Raw genomic sequence first — 19,491 nt, forward strand, 5'->3', positions numbered from 1 at the left:
GAAAAGTTAATTTTTCTTTTGCCTTTGTTTCCCACATCAATATATATATATTTAGAAAAATATAATAATATGTATACATTTTTGTATATTATAATATATAATACATATTTAGAAAAATATCTAAATGGACAATAGAAAAGCTTTAAAGTTATGGCTGGTGAGGAGGGGCACCTGGGTGGCTCAGTCCGTTAAGCGTCTGCCTTCGGCTCGGGTCATGATCCCAGGGTCCTGGGATCGAGCCCCGCATCGGGCTCCCTGCTCGGCTGGAAGCCTGCTTCTCCCTCTCCCACTACCCCTGCTTGTGTTCCCTCTCTCGCTGTCTCTCTCTGTCAAATAAATTAAAAAAAATAAAAAAAAAATAAAGTTATGGCTGGTGAATTTACAGGTGATTTTTATTTTCTTCTTATGTGTCATATTTGTATTTTTTTATTTGCATTTCCTAATTTTCCTAAAACGAATTCTCAAATAGTACATTTCAGCCTCCTCTTCTCCCCCAGGACATTGGCCAGAGATGCAGCCACTTCCCTCTGCCACCGGCCACCTGCCCTGACCCAGAAACGGACTCTGTGGGCTCTTGGTTTCCTGCAGCTATTAAGGAGGCCTACTGGCAGCATCTTGGCTACTTGGCTGAAGTTAGCCCTTGGCAGTCCTATGATGAGTAGGATTTTGGCAGACATAAACCCGGGAGAGGTGAAGAGGTGATTGCAGTCAGAGAGGATGTTGCGAGCAAAGGTGCGAACTTTGGAAAAGGCAGGAGTCCAGAATGGCTGAGTGACCTGCCCCCCCACCCCAGCACTGTTCTCATCATCGCTGTCATCAGCGATGATAAAAGCTGGTCTTTTTTACACTTGATAGTTCCCAAAGCACTTACTGAAAGTCACCTCAGTTCTGTGAGGTTGGACCTCTTGTCAATTCTGTAGATGAAGAAACACAAAGTCCTCGTTCTTTTGTCTGGACGTGAAAAACAAACAGAAAGCCATCAGGAAGCTATTTGGGCAGCAGTGTGGACCGCTCCTCCTCGGGGGGCACCCTTATCTCTGCTCCCAGCTGCTGAAAAACAAACCCTCACCAGAGGGGTAAGGGTGAACTACGGACAAATGAGCTGTCACTTTGGGGGACTGGGTTGCACTCAAACTTGGAAAAGTCACAAAACAAACCCCAGGGTTTGAGCGGAGCCATGGGGAAAGTGTTCCACTCGGAGCGGGATCTGTGATACTGTGATTTACAATAAGAAGTATATTCGACCCCATTCCTGGAACAGAGCTACGAAACCCTTGGAATTTCCTGAAGGAAAGCGGAAAGAGGTGTCTTCTGTTATGTTAATGAGGTGACCGTCGGAAAGCCGGGAGATAACCTGAGGGAGGGGGCTGGGTGCCGTGGTTGGTCGCCTGTCCGGTAACTGGACGATTGAAACTTTCAGTTCTACCCCACCCCCCTCCCCCGACCTCTGTGGGAGGCGAGATGAGCTGGAGGTTGAATCCAACCCCCGTGACTGATGACTTGATCATGACTATGTGACGAAGCCCCATAAAATCCCGAAAGGATGGCGTCTGGAGGGCTCCTGGGTTGGTGACAGGAGGTGCTGGGACAGTGGTGCTCTCATGGTGCAGGAACACCGTGCCCTTTACGGCACACCCTGCCCTATGCGTCCCTTCCATCTGGCTGTTCCTGAGTTACATCCTTTATAATAAACCGGGAATCTAGTAAATAAGATGTTTTTCCGTGTTCTGTGAGCTGCTCTAGCACATTAATCAAACCCAAGGCAGGGTTCAGTGGAAGCTCCAGTCTATAGCCTTCTTGGTCAGAAGCACGGATGACAATCTGGATTTGCAATTGGTGTCTGAAGCAGGGTCTATGTGCGTCAGTCCTGTGGGATGGAGCCCTTAGCCTGTGGGATCTGATACTATCTCTAGATAGATCGTGTCAGAACTGGGTTGAATTGTAGGACACTCTGCTGGTGTCCGATCATTTCTCGGTGGCGTGGGAAACCGCTCTTGCTACACACATGTTGGAATTGGGTCCGGAACTTTAAGATTCCACCTGCCATGCTCCCTGCTTCTCTCTGCCCTTGGGGTTGATGTTTTGGGAGCCCTTTCCAGTGCCCAGGATGTGCTCTTTTCCTTCAGCCGTCCAAGCAGGTCAAAGGCCCTTTTTAACTCGTTTTTCCTTAGCAAAGGTGAGAGAACGATGATTTCACAAAGAACCGCACTGCCCGTAGGGCCCTCTGCCCCCGCAAAATGGAATCACTGCTCATTTGTCATCTGTTTCTTCGCAGAGCACGTGCAAATGATGTCCCATTGGCAGATTGGAAGTTGCCTGTCCGCACCGTCCAGGCTGGGGAGGCTGGGAAGGGTAATTTCTCTTTTTATTCTACCTTAGTGAGATGGGACTAAAACGATTTTTAGCAGCCATCGGTGGTAAGTGTCTGCACACATACGACCATCATAATGTCCCTTCTATCAATGTGGAGTCCTCTCTTTGCTTACTTCGTCTAGTTAATGCTGAAGATCTAATTTTGATACTCTCCCAGCCCCTCTCATCCCTGGAGGCTGGGCAGGGGGAGTGGAGGGCAGGCCACTGCTTCAAATCGCTTCTCCAGCGGGATGTTTGTTTTATTTATTTACAGGAGTTGAGTATAGCTGGATGTTTAATTTATTTATTTATTTACAGAGGGAGTTGAGTATATAGCCTGATGGTCAAAGGTCCAGGCTCTGAGGTCAGACTACGTGGGGTTGAATTCTGGCTCTGCAAGTTACCAGCTGGTTGACATTAAGCAAGTTATTCAACGTCTCTGAGCTTCAGGTAATTAAAGTCCTTACTGGATCGGATTGTGTGGGCCTGACTCGAAAGAAGTCATGAGAGGCGCCTGGGTGGCTCAGTTGTTAAGCATCTGTCTTTGGCTCAGGTCATGATCCCAGGATCCTGGGATCGACGAGGCCCACATCGGGCTCCCTGCTTGGCGGGAGGCCTGCTTCTCCCTCTCCCACTCCCCCTGCTTGTGTTTCCTCTCTCGCTGTGTCTCTCTCTGTCAAATAAATAAATAACATCTTTAAAAAAAAAAAGAAAGAAAGAAGTCGTGAAAGAATGCAGCGCATTTCCAGGTACAAATTACGTGCTTCACTAGTGATAGGCACTCATGCAATAAACATTATTGTGTTTTCTAGATCACAGCGTATCTGTAGAGCAGAGACAAATGATTTAACTGCTACTCGGTGAAACAGCTCTTCCTTCTTCTGGTAAATCCCTGCCCCACCCTTTCCTCCCAGGGTCCCTTCAGTGACTCACCCCTCAGGTATTCTCTCTTCTCTCTCCCAGACAAATGTCCTGAGGGAGGGATTGAGGAAGTCAGTTGTGTCCCTGCCTGTGTAGTCTTGGGGGGAGAGAACTTTAGTCCTGGGTTTCTAGCTTCTCAGCTGAAAGGTACTTGAGTTGTGTGCCCGACACAGAGGTGCTCCCCGTTGTTGACTGGAGGATGGGCTTTGGGCCTGAGGCAGCTACTTTTGGTGCCCCGGGCCACATGTCCTTGGCCACTTTTGATTTGAGCTGTGGTTGCTCGGAGGGTCCCATAACCCTGCCAGTGCCTCATGCAACAGGCCTGTCTCTGCCTCAGTTAACAGAAGTGTGGTGAGAAGAGTGGAGGTAATGCTGAGGGCAGTTCTTATGCAAGAAAGGACACAGGCCAGTGCCCCAGCCTCCTGTCCTTTGAGGGTCAGTTCTGAGGTGCGTTCTACAGTTCCACACAGGGTCTCTGGCTGGACTTGATGAGGGAACAGAAGGCTAGCTGAGGACAAAGTGGAAGCTGACACCCTACACCCCCCCCCCCCTTGGGATATATGTGACATTCCTCAGGCACTCCGGGCTGCCCTAAAGGAAAAACAAATGGTTAACTGATAGAGATTACAGTCCTGCAGGACAGGAGTCTCCCTCAGTTTACAAATGTCCTAGTGATTTAAAAGAAAGAAGCTTTCTTATCAATAGCCTAACTTCCAGAGACCCATAACTCAGTTTCCTAAAGCCCTAGAATCACCCTCCCCTCCATAAAATTAAGGGATGCTGAGGCAGAAGGAAATGTAAATAAAATTGTATTTCTTTTAAACCTAAAGCCCATTGACAAGGACGTGTGATAGGAGGAATGTAACATTCCTCCAGGAAACTCCCAGCTGTCTTCATGTTAGTGCCTTGGCTTGACAATAACCAGGCCTCTAGTATCCTGAGAGTCTTTAGCATATGACAGTCCTTCTGGACACCCCCTTTTTCCTCACCTCCCGAACTCCTGAGTATATTATCAGCCACCCCTCACAACCCCAGGGGCAGCAGCTCTTTCTGCCCACGGGTCCTCTCCCTGTGGTTTTTTTTTTTTTTTTAAGATTTTATTTATTGAGAGAGAGAATGAGATAGAGCATGAGGGGGAGAGGGTCAGAGGGAGAAGCAGGCTCCCTGCCGAGCAGGGAGCCCAATGTGGGACTCGATCCTGGGACTCCAGGATCATGATCTGAGCCGAAGGCAGCTGCCCAACCAACTGAGCCACCCAGGCGCCCTCCCTGTGCTTTAATAAACATTTTGCACCAAACACATCTCAAGAATTCTTTCTTGGTTGTCAGCTCCGGACCTCACCCCACCGAACCTCTCACGTATTCTAAAACTTCATCAGACTAAGCTCCGTATCAGTAGCTAGTTCAATATGCACTTGTCGATTGGCCTTTTCTCCTTCCCTGACTCACATTGCCCCCCCCCCCCCCCCTCCTGGCTCCTGGGACTACCCTGCAGGAAGTCTCCAGTTCTGGTCTCAGGCACTGTTTTCAGGAGAACACAATCCAAGCCCTCTGCCCTGTTTCCTCCTCATTGTTTCTCCTCTGATTGTCTTTGTGACTAGGATTCCTCCCTGTCTGCAAGGAGAGGGGAAAGGAAGGGAACAGAAAGGAATCTAACTGCCTCAGAGATGGGGCCTAATTGTATTCTGGCATCTAGGATGGGCTAGGACTCTGTTATCTCCCTTAAATTTTAGCAACAAACCTGTGAGGCGTATTACTATTAGCCCCATCTTCTGGATGAAGAAGCCTTCGGGAGGCTGTGAGAATTTAAGTAACCAGCTCAAGGTCAGATGATAGCTTTAAGACAGGAGATTTTAAACCCCTTTAAACCCAGATCTCTGGGGCACCTGGGTGGCTCGGTCGTTGGGCGTCTGCCTTCGGCTCGGGTCAAGATCCCGGGGTCCTGGGATCGAGCCCCGCATCGGGGTCCCTGCTCGGCGGGCGGCCTGCTTCTCCCTCCCCCACTCCCCCTGCTTGTGTTCCCTCTCTCTCTGTCAAATAAATAAATAAAATCTTAAAAAAACAAAAAGATTTTATTTATTTATTTGACCAGAGAGATATAGCGAGAGAGGGTACACAAGCAGGGGGAGTGGGGGAGGGAGAAGCAGGCCGCCCGCCGAGCAGGGACCCCGATGCGGGGCTCGATCCCAGGACCCCGGGATCTTGACCCGAGCCGAAGGCAGACGCCCAACGACCGAGCCACCCAGGTGCCACAATAAATAAAATCTTTAAAGAATAAAAATAAACCCAGATCTTTGCTCTTTTAGCTACCTGCCTTTATGAGTGAGGTCCTTTGATAGAATCTGAAAGCAGGACTTTGAATCAAGTGAGACTATTGGGTTTTTAAAAATATTTTAATAGCTTTATCGATGTAGAATTGATATTCACTAAACTGCACGTATTTAAGGTGTACGGCCTGATGAGTTTTCACATATGTTTATGCCCATAAAACCATCACCAAGATTAGGATGGGGATCGTATTTATCACACCACAAAGCTTCCTTTTCAATTTCTCCCTTCCGCCCTTCTATGCCATTCCCCATTTCCCGGCAACCACTCATCTCCTTTCTGTCACTTTACACTGGTGTGCATTTTCTATTTATTTATTTATTCATTCATTTAATTAATTAATTTAATTTAATTTAAGTATTTATTTCTTAAAGTAAGCTCTAGACCCAATGTGGGGCTTGAACTCACGATCCAAAGATCAAGAGCAGCATGCTCTACCAACTGAGCCAGCCAGGTGCCCCGCATTTTCTCTTTTAAAGATTTTATTTATTTATTTGAGAGAAAGAGAGAGAGAGAGAACGACAGGGAGGAGCAGAGGGAGAGAGAAACTCAAGCAGACTCTGCGCTAACCCTGGAGCCTGATGTGGGGCACGATCTCACCACCAGGAGATCACAACCTGAGCTGAAACCAAGAGTTGGATGCTTAACCAACTGCGCCACCCAGGCACCCTGGAGCATTTTCTGTTTTATATAAATGGATCACATAATTTGTATTCTTTTTTGTCTGGCCTGTCACTCAATGTGCTTACTTTGAGATTCACCCATATCGTTGGGTGTACCAATGATTCATTCTTTTTTATTGTTTTGTAGTATTCCTTCGTACCACAATTTCTTCATCCATTTACCTGTTCCTGGACAAAATTTCTGGCTATTACAAATAAAGCCCTTATGAATATTCACATACAAGTCTTTGTATGGGCATATACTTTCACTTCTCTTGGGTAAATATCGAGGAGAACCCTGCATAATCAAGGTCAGGACAACAGAAGGGAAACCAGTGAGAGAAACAAGTCAGCAAGGCAGGAGCAGAATCAGGAGACAATCATCAGAGTCAACCGCTACTGAGAAGGCACCTAAGTTTGGGGTTCCCCCAAAGAAGAGCCTGAGCACAGTTTTAGGTGCAGGTAGACTTTTGGGGAGGGATTGCAGGAAGCAGGAGTGAGGGAACTGACAGAGTAAGACAGGGAAGGAGGAAAAGCCAACAGAAGTGTGTTTTATTGAGATTGCAGTTGTGGCCAAAGGAAGCTCTATTCCAGTAGAACTGCCAAATTTAGAGACTGCCTCCCAGGATTATCCACATGAAAGATGGGAGGGAGGCTGGAATATTCATTCACCAAGGTCTGTAGACCTGGCTCAAAGATAGCACCTGGGACACTAACTCCTTGGCATTTCCTGGCTATGTTTGCATCAGAATAGGCAAAGAGAGGGGTGGTGTGCAAGCTCCCATTGTGTGGAAAAATGACCTGTGATGGTTAATTTTATGTGTCAACTTGAAGGTAATTTTGGATAAGATTAACTTTTTTTTTTTAAAGATTTTATTTATTTATTTGACAGAGAGAGACACAGTGAGAGAGGGAACACAAGCAGGGGGAGTGGGAGAGGGAGAAGCACGCTTCCCGCAGAGGAGAGAGCCCGATATGGGACTCGATCCCAGGACCCTGGGACCATGACCTGAGCCGAAGGCAGCTGCCCAACAACTGAGCCACCCAGGCGCCCAAGATTAACATTTAAATCAGTGAATTTTGAGTAAAGCAGCCTTCATAGTATGGGTAGGTGTCATCTAATCAGTTGAAAGAATTATCTAGCGGACTGCCTTCAGACTCCATCTGTACCAACAGCACTTCTCGGTCTCCAGTCCGCTGGCCTGTGGGCTGAAACTGGGATCTCAGCTCTCCTGGGTCTTAAGCCTGCAGGCTCACACTGCAGATTCTGGACTTGGCAGCCTCCATAATTGTGTGAACCACTTCTTTGTAATACATCTCTAAATGTATATTTACACACACACACACACACACACACACACACACACACACACCCTATTGGCTCTGTTTCTGTGGAGAACCCTGACTAATACAGCCCTGAAGCAGAATGTAAGTCGAGGTGCAGACTTGAGGTAGGATGCTGGCCGTGCAAGGTGAGCCTGGCCTCCCTCACACAGAACTGTCCACCACACCTGCGCCTGAACCCAGAGATGTGATGAGCACGCACATCTGCTAGAAATGATGAACAAGGTGAAGACAGCCTGTAGGGTTTGGTAGCAAAGAGGACTTTGGTGACCTTTGTGAGGGAAGTTTTATGTTTCATTTTGAGTGCGTTAGTGAGTGTGTAGGATCTGAGGAAATAGAAGCAGAGAGCAGAGAATCCTGTTGAGAAATTTGGTAGTAAAGGAAGGAAAAGAGGAACAGGTATTAGATTAAGCAAGGAGAAGGATCAAGGGATTCTTTTCTTCTTTTTTTTAAGGGGGGTCGACTTGGGACCCTGGAGAAGAGGGAGTGGTAGTAGAGAGGGAAGAGTCGCAGACCTAAGAGAGGGAGTAAGGACCCTGAGTAGTGGCAAAGGGTGGGCTTCAGGGGCGCCGGTAGAAGGATTAGGCTCGCACCAGAGATAAGGATATAATTTTATAAAAAGTAAAAAAAGAAAAAAAAACCCAAATAGGAAATACGTGAAGATAGTACGTTGTGCTGAAGAGATAGGAAGGAAAGTAGTTTCCATCTGCTCAGACAAGTAGGGAGGAGAGATGTAGTGCAGAGTAGTGGGAAAAACACAGATCTGGAGTCAGACTGATAGACCTGGGCCGGGATTTAAGCCTCACCATTTCAGAGTTGTTTGTCTTTGGGAGAGAGACAATTTCCTTATACATTTTATACAATGGGGAAACTAGTATTTGTTTAAGGTCAACAGGTGGATAGAAGTATATGATGCATATTTACTGTACCTGACACATAATGGGCATTCAAAGATAATTATTATTAAGTAAAGCAATTTTCTGAATGGGAAAAATTAAGTGGGACTTGGGCATGGATCAGCTCCTATGGGAAGTGAGAAATAAAGACGATCATTTGGATTTTTTTCTGTTCTAGATTTTACATTTGCTTAATAGATTTTATTTCTCTGCTGAAATTTTCCATCTTATCATTTGTTTTCTCAGATTTATTGATTGTAGTTATTTCAAAATCCATGTCTTGTAATTCTACTATCTGGTTCAGCTGTGGGTCTGTTTCTTTTTTCTTTTTTCTTTTTTAAGATTTTATTTATTTATTTGAGAGAGAGAGAATGAGAGAGAGAGAACACCTGAGAGGGGATAGGGTCAGAGGACGAAGCAGACTCCCTGCCGAGCAGGAAGCCCGATGCGGGACTCGATCCCGGGACTCCAGGATCATGACCTGAGCCGAAGGCAGTCGCTTAACCAACTGAGCCACCCAGGCGCCCCTGTGGGTCTGTTTTTATTGAATATTTCTTTTTTTTTTCTGCTTGGTTTTCGGCCATTTAATGATATCTTCTCGTATGCCTGGTAATTTTTTATTGAATGACAGCTATTTTGTATGAAAAATCATAGAGATAGACCTGTCTCTGGATAATACTAGGTTTCTTCAGAGATAATTCTTTTTATTTCTGGTAGGCAGTTAGAATAGAAGAAAATCACTTTCCTCCAGTATGGGGTCCAGCTGATTTGAAGCTGCATTTCAGTCTTAGTCTGGGCTCTTCCATTTCTAAATTATCCTTTGTGCCAATTATCAATTAAGTCTCAGCTCCAAACCCACCCTCTACTTCCTGCTCTGCGATATTCCAGCTGGATTCTCTATTTCTCTTTTGCCAGTTGGCACAATGTTAAACATTGCCAGTAGAGGGTGCTGGAGGAACACTGGAGGAGGAAGAGGTCTCTTCCTAGTTCTGGTGTTCCTTTGGCCAGGCTCCAGCGGCGTGTACAACTTGTTCAGGGCAGGCTCCTGCAGAGCAGTGCAATTGTCAGGGCCCAGGGACCAACAGCTTTGCCTGGCACCTCCTTGGGTGGCTTCTCGGTGAATTGCAGCTGATGAGGCACCTTCCCGTAAATGACTGGACAGCTTTGCAGTGAGTTCTGAGGAGCGGCATCTCAGCATCTCAGTGATTCTTCTGCCAGCTCGTGAGTCACAGTTCTCTTAAGTGAGGTCTGGATCTCAGCCCTGGGAGTTTGGGGCAGGGTGGTGGTCTTCCTTGACATTTTATTCCAGCCCTAGAGATAGTGGCTCTTTCTTGTATCTGTTATTCCTGTCTTCTTTAGAGTTCTCTTTTCTTCTTACTAGCCAATCGCTCAGTACTCTAATACCCTATTATAGTTGAAATTTTATATTGAACTTTCCTGGTTCAAATTCTTGTGTGATTTGTGTCTCTTGATAGAACCCTTACTGATACAGCTTTAGTCTGAGGGTATAAGTTCTCCAGGGGCCCTAACTGAAATCCAGGGGTTTTAATCAGGGTCCTCCTTCTTGACAGGTCTTGAACTCCGATTTTTGTTTTCTCAGTACAGTAACACTGCTGAAATTTTTTTCTCAGACTCTTACCTAATAATTGGGGACCATTATTCTGTCTACCACATCTTGTTTCTCATGAACCATCTATTCCAGTATTGGATAAACAATACCATGTATTAGTCACCAGGTCAAAGTACAAAGAGCACTTAACATTAATATGATATCTCCATGACAGTGAATTAAATGATTGTTCAATAAGCCTTTTCACTAATAGGTAGGATTGTATGCAGAGAATATGTGGGACATATGGACTTGGATATGGAGTAAAAACTGAGCAAAAGGAAATGAGACTCCTTCCATATTCTAGCAAAGCAAGCTAGATGAGATTCTAAGGGACCAGGTAACAGTTCCTATAGAACAAGTTAAAGGTGATGAGGGATGTGGAATTTTAAGGCTTGGTTTTGCTTCCAATGGTATTGGATCACTAAAGGTGGAAGAATAAAAAATCTTAGAACACACAATATCAATCTGAAAGTGCAGAAGAAAATATAGCACAGTTGCATGCATCTTTCTCTGTAGATGTCAGATATAAACTGATCTTGCATACTGTTGAACTGTAGATAAATCTGCAACCTTATCAGGATTCTGCAGTGATTGGGGTGTCTGGATGGTTCAGTCGATTGAAGGTCCAACTCTTGATCTCTGCTCAGAGCTTGATCTCTGCACAGATCTTGATCTCAGGGTGGTAAGTTGGAGCACCGTGTTGGGCTCCGTGCTGGGTGTGGAGCCTACTTTAAAAAAAGGGGGTGGGGGATTCTGCAGTGAAGGTGAGAATAATGATCTGGAAAAAGATCAAGGTCTTGACAATCCAAATACGGACATAAGAGGGGCTCCTGGCTGGCTGAGTTGGTGGAACATGCGACTCTTAATTTCGGGGTTGTGAGTTCGAGCCCCATGTTGGGTGTAGAGATTACTTAAAAATAAAATCTAACCCCCCCCACAAATATGGACATAAAAAAAGAACTAGGAGTCTTGGGAAAACCCAGTCCCATAGTCTTCTTTGAAATGTTTTTTCTTGTGTCCCTCTTGCAGAAGGGAGAGTGCTTTACTGTTTTGCACCCCATACCTCACTTCCTTTCCTGTGACCAGGATGAATCAGAGGGTGAGAAACAATAACATGTCAAAGTAAATAAGAATGATATTCAGAAGGAGCTGCAGGAAATTTCTAAGGCAAAATCTGGGGAATTCTATGTGATCATGAAATTTAATGTGTGTGATCATGAATTTATTAAAAATGGCAGAACATAATTTTATTTTTTTTAAACATTTTATTTTTTTATTTGAGAGAGAGAGAAAGAGAGACTGAGAGAAAGCATGAGCAGGTGGAGAGGCAGATGGAGAGGGAGAAGCAGACTTCCCCACCAAGCAGGGAGCCCGATGCGGTGCTCGATCCCAGAACCCGAAGGCAGACGCCCAACTGACTGAGCCACCCCGGGCTCCATAATTTTATTAAAAAAATTTTTTTTTATGGTAACAAGATTTTTGCATTTATTTATTTATACTTCCAAGATTTTATTTATTTATTTATTTATTTATTTATTTATTTATTTATTTATTTATTTATTTTTAGGAGTAAAATGATAGAAGTTTATTAAGTGAAGATACAGAAAAAGCTCTCAAGAGTGAGAGGGGTCCCGACAGGGTTGTCCCAAGATTTTATTTAAATTCAAGTTAGTTAACATATAGTGTAGTATTGGTTTCAGGAGAATTTAGTGATTCATGACTTACATATAACACACAGTGCTCATCAAAACAAGTGCCCTCCTTACTGCCTATCACCCTTTTAGTCCATCCCCCTGCCACCTCCCCTCCAGCAACCCTCAGTTTGTTCTCTATAGTTAAGAGTCCTGACAGAACGTAATTTTAGATTGAACCAAATTGATTGCAAATTGGTCTATAATGTATATTGTGAATGTATAATGTATATTGTGAATGCTTAGCCCACAAAAGCTCAGCATCGGCCATTTTAAATGTCTCTATGGTTTTGCCTTTTGCATGATAATTCAGGAGAAGCATAGGTCTTGCTGAGACTTGAGAGAATAGTGTCCCTGGTTACAGAGAGAGGACTCTTGCTTTAGACAACATCATGGACTGCATCCCTAAAATAGGAAAACCATAAATCTCATTAAGCTGTTTCTTCTTAGCTATAAAATGAACTTGATTTGTTCTGTGTAATACATAATGAGGATAATTATGTAGTAAGTCAAGAAAATATCCTGTATTAGAGGAAAGAGACTATGTATGTAATTGGAATTTATGGATAATCCCCAACTCCCATTTCTCTAGTTTGCAGAGGCTGCTAATTGGCTCCAGGAGTCTTTCTCCCCATTTTCCTTAGTAATAGAACATGACATTTTTAGCTAGACATGTGTCCACTTGAAATAAACACATTTCCCAGCCTCGCTTCCAGCTATATATGTGGTCATATGACTCTAAATTCTGGCCAACTGGAAGTAAATATAAATGGTGCGGGGACAGAGAGGTGTGTATTCTTCTGCTCTTCTTTTTTCTTCTTGGTTTAGATATGGTCATGATGGCTGGACTTTGAGCTGGATCCTTTATGGGTCTTCCATGAAGTGGAATGCTAGGGATGGTGGAATAGCAAGAGAGAAGGAGCTTGGAAGCCAGATAGTTGTGGAGCTGCCATACTAACGGCAACATGGCAAGTACTGATAGCGAGAGAGAGCGCGAGCGCGAGTGAGCCATCAAGTTCCAGACAAGACCTGTATTCTTTTTATGACCTAGTCTTGAAAGTTATTGTATGCCATTGGTCGAGGCAGTTAACAGCCCCCGGTCAGAATCAAGGGGGAGAACATAGACCTCTCATCTCTGGGTAGAAGGACTAGGAGTTACACTGTAAGAAGGGTATGTTGAATGGGATTAAACACATATATCTCCGGAAAATTAAGTCTGTCACAGTCTGCCTGTTAGTCATAGCAATTCACATCCCTCCCATAGTCATCCCTTCCCCTTAAAATCTTCAAGTCTAGGATGCCTGGGTGGCTTAGTCGGTTAAGCGTCTGCCTTCAGCTCAGGTCATGATCTCAGGGTTCTGGGATCGAGTCCTGCATCAGGCTCCCAGCTCAGCGGGGAGCCTGCTTCTCCCTCTCCTTGCCACTCCCCCTGCTTGTGCTCTCTCTCTCTCTGACAAAAAAATAAATAAAATCTTTGGGCGCCTGGGTGACTCAGTCGGTTAAGCGTCTGCCTTCAGCTCAGGTCATGATCTCAGGGTCCTGGGATCGAGCCCCGTGTCGGGCTCCCTGCTCGGCAGGAAGCTTGCTTCTCCCTCTCCCACTCCCCCTGCTTGTGTTCCCTCTCTCGCTGTGTCTCTCTCTGTCAAATAAATAGATAAATCTTAAAAAAAAAAAAATCTTCAAGTCTAATCCATCATGGCACCAAGCTCAGGTGCAAGAGCCCAGATCTCATCACCTAGCTACTGGACCTCAAGCTTGAGCAAACAATGTGTAACAAATCAACCCAAAACTTACTAGCTCCTTTCAGGTATATATTATCTAATTGGGAGATAAGATGTAAACATGTGAAAAGTTATATACTAATAAAAGGGTTTAATAATAAGCAATGCAACAGTTTTTTTCTAACTATATATCGGTTGCTTTGTGTAAAGAAAAATTTCAAAATTAAAATTGATAGTCATAAAAAAGAATGACGTACTGATTCCTATGGCATGGATGAACCTTGAGAACATTATGCTAAGTGAAAGAAGACAGGCACAAAAGTTGACATATTATATTTATATGAAATGTCCAGAATAGACAAATCTATGGAGACAGAAAGTTGGTTAGTGGATTCCAGTAGTTAGGGGAATGGGAGAATGGAGAATGTCTACTAATCACCCTTTCTGGGGTGATGAAAATGTCCCGGAATTAGATATATATGGTGAGGTTGCACAATTTTGTGAATATACTAAAATCTACTGAGTTGTATGCTTTCAAAGAATGAGTTTTACGATATATGAGTTATATCTCAAAAACAGTTAAAATTATTTAAAAAAATTTTTTTAAAGATTTTTTTTTAAGATTTTATTTATTTATTTATTTGAGAGAGAGAGAGAGAGAGAGAAACAGCACGAGAGGGGATAGGGTCAGAGGGAGAAGCAGGCTCCCCGCCGAGCTGGGAGCCCGATGCAGGACTCGATCCCGGGACTCCAGCATCATGACCTGAGCCGAAGGCAGTCGCTTAACCAACTGAGCCACCCAGGCGCCCCAAAGATTTTATTTTTATTTGAGCTAGAACAAGTGCACAAGTAGGGGGGAGGGATAGAGGGAAAGGGAGAAGCTGGCTCGATCCCAGGACCCTGAGATCATGACCTGAGCTGAAGGCAGATGCTTAACCGACTGAGCCACCCAGGCGTCCCAACATTTAACATTATTAAAAAGTTTTCTTTGATCAACCATTGAGTGAGATAGATGAGCAAATCTGGCTCTATTGTCTATATGGGAAGATCAATTTTTACAAAGTCATTGACAAATTTGCAAAAATTAAGACCTGGAACAGAAATTATAATGTTATGGGGCGCCTGGGTGGCTCAGTCGTTAAGCGTCTGCCTTCGGCTCAGGTCATGATCCCAGGGTCCTGGGATCGAGCCCCGCATCGGGCTCCCTGCTCGGCGGGAAGCCTGCTTCTCCCTCTCCCACTGCCCCTGCTTGTGTTCCCTCTCTCGCCGTGTCTCTCTCTGTCAAATAAATAAATAAAATCTTTAAAAAAAAAAAAGAAATTATAATGTTATAATTTATTCTTAGACCGAGATGTAAATGTTTTTCCTTTTTATTTAAAATAAAAAGTATATGTATATAATTACAATTATTAACCCATTGCTTTTTTCCTTTCTTGTACTATAACACACACACACACACACACCCCTGTATATGTGTGTGTTATATATATGCATTACTGGCATATAGTACTGGCATTACTATGAGCATATTAGGTCAATAAAAGAAAATTTGTACTCTCTATATTTCTTTTCTGGCCATGATTGTGTTTCATATCATGATTAATACTGAAAATAATTTTTTGTTACAGAAGAGATGGACTTTAAAAATTATATATATACTTCAGTTGTCAAATGTGTAGGGTTGATGTTAGATGCTGTTATTGAGAGTCTAAGTCAGAAAAAAATCAAGGTCTTGGGGCGCCTGGGTGGCTCAGTCGTTAAGCGTCTGCCTTCGGCTCAGGTCATGATTCCAGGGTCCTGGGATCGAGCCCCGCATCGGGCTTCCTGCTCCGCGGGAAGCCTGCTTCTCCCTCTCCCACTCCCCCTGCTTGTGTTCCCTCTCTCGCTGTATCTCCCTCTGTCAAATGAATAAATAAAATCTTTAAAAAAAAAAAAGAAAAAAATCAAGGTCTAAATTGGGATGGCAATGAAGGGAATAGAAAGGAAGTAGAGAGATATCGCATGAATAAAACTGATACTTTTCTACAGTTACGGGGGGCAAAGAAGAGGGAGATGTCATGGGAGAAATATATTTCCAGCTTGATAATAACTGGCAATTCTTGGGGGCTTGGTTTATAACTATAGGTACCCAATGCCTAGAACTGCCTCTGAACATACATATTTTTTGTCTGAATGAATGAATGATCTTGTACAGGACACATCCTAGCTGCCTCATATACTCTCCATCCATCTTCTTACTCTAGCTGTTACCGTGGCAACCAGCTGCTTGCAGGCGTCACCTGACAGTATCTGCTCCCAACTACAGCTCCTTTCTTTCTTTCTTTTTTTTTTTTTTTAAAGATTTTATTTATTTGACAGAGAGAGAGACAGCGAGAGCAGGAACACAAGCAGGGGGAGTGGGAGAGGGAGAAGCAGGCTTCCTGCCGAGCAGCGAGCCTGATGTGGGACTCGATCCCAGGACCCTGGGATCATGACCTGAGCTGAAGGCAGACGCTTAACGACTGAGCCCCCCAGGCGCCCTACAGCTCCTTTCTTTGCCTTTGCCCAGGGACTCCTTTGCTGCAGCCTTGTGGGGCATCTGCCATTGTTGACACGTGTGGAAACGTGGAAGAGTGAGGGGATTAACACTCAAGGGGCAACTTTTGACCACTGGGGGTAAGAGTGAGTGGATAAATATTCCTCTTTATGTCTCTTTTTATGCATATTTTTTTTATTTTTAAAAAATTATTTGAGAGAGAGAGTGAGCGAGAGAGAAGGAGCAGGGGGAGGGGCAGAAGGAGAGGGAGAAGCAGACTCCCCAAGGAGCAGGGAGCCTGACGACGATGACTACGTGGGGCTCAATCCCGGGATCATGACCTGAGTCGAAGGCAGACACTTAACCGACTGAGCCACTCCTCTCTCTGTCTCTTGAATCACATTCTATATGGCTCACAGAAGGTTCCAGTGGGACAATGTTCCAGCTGCTCAGACAGCGACCAGCTCAGTACCACATCCTTGGGCCTGCCTTCCTTGTTTCCCTCTTCCCATTCCCCACCGGCTTGTCTCTCGGGATTGCTTTCCACAGTAAGCTGCCCACATGTCATTCTTGTCTCAGGCTCAGCTTTTTGGGGAAGCCCAGGCAAAGACTGATTCCTATGTAAGATGTGGCATGGATGAAGGAGTTAGCACTGGTAAAGGACCCACAGACCTAGCTGTGTCACTAACCTCCCTTGAAGAGATGGGCATGTTTATCACCATTTTCAGATGCACATGTACTGACAGGAAAAGATCTTCAAGCCATTTGTTAACAGAGAGAAAAAAAAAAAAAGCAAGTCAAGAAAAATGCTTGTAACAATGGTCTCATGTTCTGAAAAGAGCAAGTGTGTGTACATGTATGCTAATAAATGTATACAAAATAGTGGACTATCACGATTTACTATATAGTTTTGTATGGCTTGAGTCGTTTACAAGGAGAATGTATCTGTGTAATTAAAAACAAAACAAAACAAAACAAAACAAAACAAAACCCCAAAACAATATCGTCCCTCCAAGGTCACTGAATCAAGCCTGGGAAAGTGCAGAGCAGAGGGCAAACGCTCCACCAACACAAGGTGAGACAGCCGAGCCGTGCTCAGGTTTGCCCGCTAGGGGACAGCGGAGCGAGAACAAAGGCAGGCGGACGAGAAACCTGGGACCCGAAGGGAGGGCGGCTGGGTCTTTGTGGTCGCCAGGGAGCGGAAGTGTAGGGCAATCTAAACCTACAAATACCCGCTCTTCCACAGGCAGGACATTGCAGAAGTCATAAATTCCATCCCTCTGCCGCAGCCCAGACGGATCGGAGGGTTTTCAGACTCCGGGGGCCACCCCCCTCCACTTCCCCGGAGAGAAGCTTGGCACTCTGAGCGGTCTTCAGGCTCGTTCGTACCACTTTTGCGCTCAACAACTCTCAACTCTTCTCCTCTGTTCCCCACCCTGCCCCCGAAACCCGCAGAGGGGAAATTGAGTCACTGGGAGGCGAGGCCCGAGTCGCCAGGGGAATGTGCGCCGACGCCAGCCCTCAGGGCCTTCCAGATGCTTGGAGGAGGGGAGGGTTCTCCAGGAAAATATACAAAGGAGGGGTGAGAGGGGGAGGTGGCTGGCTGGGCAGTTGCTGAGCCAGACACATGGAGAAACGCTGCCCAGGATCAAAGGAAATATGACATTTGAAAAGAATGTGCGCGTCTGCTTGTACAGCGGAGGGGGGCGTGGGGGCGGCTTGTGGGGAATCAGGGGCCGGACTGGGGTCTCTACCCGTGCCCTTCTAGCCTCCGCTTTCCTCCTCCCTCTGCACCCCCCCCTTAGGTGGAGGCTGGTCGCGGGTCTCAGGGTGTTCCTCGCTCTCCCTCCCCGTGGGTCTCTCCTTCCTTTATTTCCGAGATGAAGCTGGAAGGGAAATGTAACCCGAGGAGACCATCCAAAGGGGGGGGGGGGTTAAAAAAAAAAATCAAACCAGGCCGCCTCCCCGCGCGGCCCCGGGACATTCTTCTCTCCCTGCCGGCCTGGCCTCTTATCCCCGCCCCTCCAGCGTCGCGGTCCTGGGCTCCGAGCCGGAGCAGCTCCGCACGTCACTGGGGTCCCCGGGGGCTGGGGGGGTCCCCAGGGCGGGCCAGCGGGAGGACGGGAGGGAAGGGAGGGGAGCCGCCTCGGCCGCGGCGGAGCTCCGGCCCGCCGGGCCAGCCCTCCCCTCTTCCCCTCTGCCCCGCGGAGCCTGTTTCTCATTAGAGTAAAGGGCGCGGTCCCCGCCCGGCTCCCGAGTGTTTGTAAACGTCTGACCCGAGGGCCGTAGCTTAACCCTTTAGGTGCGGGGTTGGGGCGCCGCAGGGGGCGCAGCCCTGAGCTGGAGGGATTTAGATTAAAGGTCGCTGCGGCCTGTTGGAGAGGTCTGAAGTACACCTTCGGTGCTCGTGGTGGGGCGGGGAATGGTACCTCCCACACCCCGGTCCGCCTCCCGAGTCAAGAATCTCCTATCTAATTCCCTCTCACGCCAACAGGGACCCACCATGCCTGCCCTTCCTGGAAACGCCAGTCCGAGTCTTCCTTCCTCCCCCCGCCCAGGTGACAGGTGTCCAACCCTGGGGCCCACAAGGTCGCCGGGCTCCGGGCTCCTAGAAAACCTGGCTAGGATTTTTCAAGCTAGTCGGAGCGGGATGCTATCGGATCAGAGATTCATTCCAGACTACGGTTCTAGGGAGGAGGGAGCCGACTTCCCGTGGGGGCTAATTAATGGCCCCTCTGGGTGGCTGGGAATAGGGCAGTGGTAAAGCCCGGCCTGGATCACCGCCCAATCAGGGGCTATGGACCTTTGAACAGTTCCCCAAGACGCCTAAATGTTCTTCACCTTTGAGGGTTGGGGAGAGACGGTGGCTGAGAGGGCTGACTCGGTTGGGCTTCCAGAAAGTCCAGGCAAGGCGGCTTCAGGGGAGCGATGACCTTTTCCTTTTCAGAGCAGCCTGTAGCCACTCTGAACCCCAGAGGCCGCTGGGCCTCAAGGCTTGGAGGGAAAGGGGAGGAGAGGTGTCCTTCCTTGAGAGTTGTTGGCCGCACAACTCTTCAGAACTTAAGATCTCCCTGGGCTCTCCACACTATAGGCCCAGGATGTATCCGCTTTAAGGCGCTCGGACCCGGAGCCCCCGAACTTAGACTAAATTGGGGGTGTGTGTGGTGGTAGTGCTCCCTGCGGGATATGATTGTCACGAGTGCGGGCCAATAAGCTTCAGTAAGGTCGCACCACGCTTGAGGGACCGTTTTTCCAATTCAGTTTTGTTCCTTTTTTTTTTTTTTTTTGAGGGGGAGGGACTGGAGAGAGGACAGGGGGAGGGAGGGTGGGGGAGAACGAGGGGCGCGTGGTTTTCCCATCTCATCCCCGGAGGAGGGGCTGGAGCATCCCGGGCAGCCAATCAGGGACAGGCTGGGGGGGGCGCTTTGAAGAAGTTTGGGGAAAAAAGTT

General features: G+C 46.5%; 2 long non-coding RNA genes across 2 annotated transcripts; both read left to right on the forward strand.

Moving 5' to 3' along the window:
• Nucleotides 1-622: 622 nt before the first annotated feature.
• LOC135361602 (uncharacterized) lies at nt 623-4,823 on the forward strand. Its single transcript, XR_010405130.1, has 3 exons — nt 623-1,327; nt 2,276-2,352; nt 2,671-4,823. It is a non-coding gene; the product is annotated as an uncharacterized LOC135361602 (long non-coding RNA).
• A 4,696-nt stretch (nt 4,824-9,519) lies between these two features.
• Nucleotides 9,520-18,468, forward strand: LOC123861484 (uncharacterized). Its single transcript, XR_006795031.3, has 4 exons — nt 9,520-9,723; nt 16,075-16,181; nt 17,058-17,116; nt 17,288-18,468. It is a non-coding gene; the product is annotated as an uncharacterized LOC123861484 (long non-coding RNA).
• Nucleotides 18,469-19,491: the final 1,023 nt, after the last annotated feature.

This window comes from Mirounga angustirostris, unplaced genomic scaffold, assembly GCF_029215605.1.
Source record: "Mirounga angustirostris isolate CCGP_5_RB_7025 unplaced genomic scaffold, mMirAng1.0.hap1 SCAF_9, whole genome shotgun sequence".
Lineage (NCBI taxonomy): Eukaryota > Metazoa > Chordata > Mammalia > Carnivora > Phocidae > Mirounga > Mirounga angustirostris.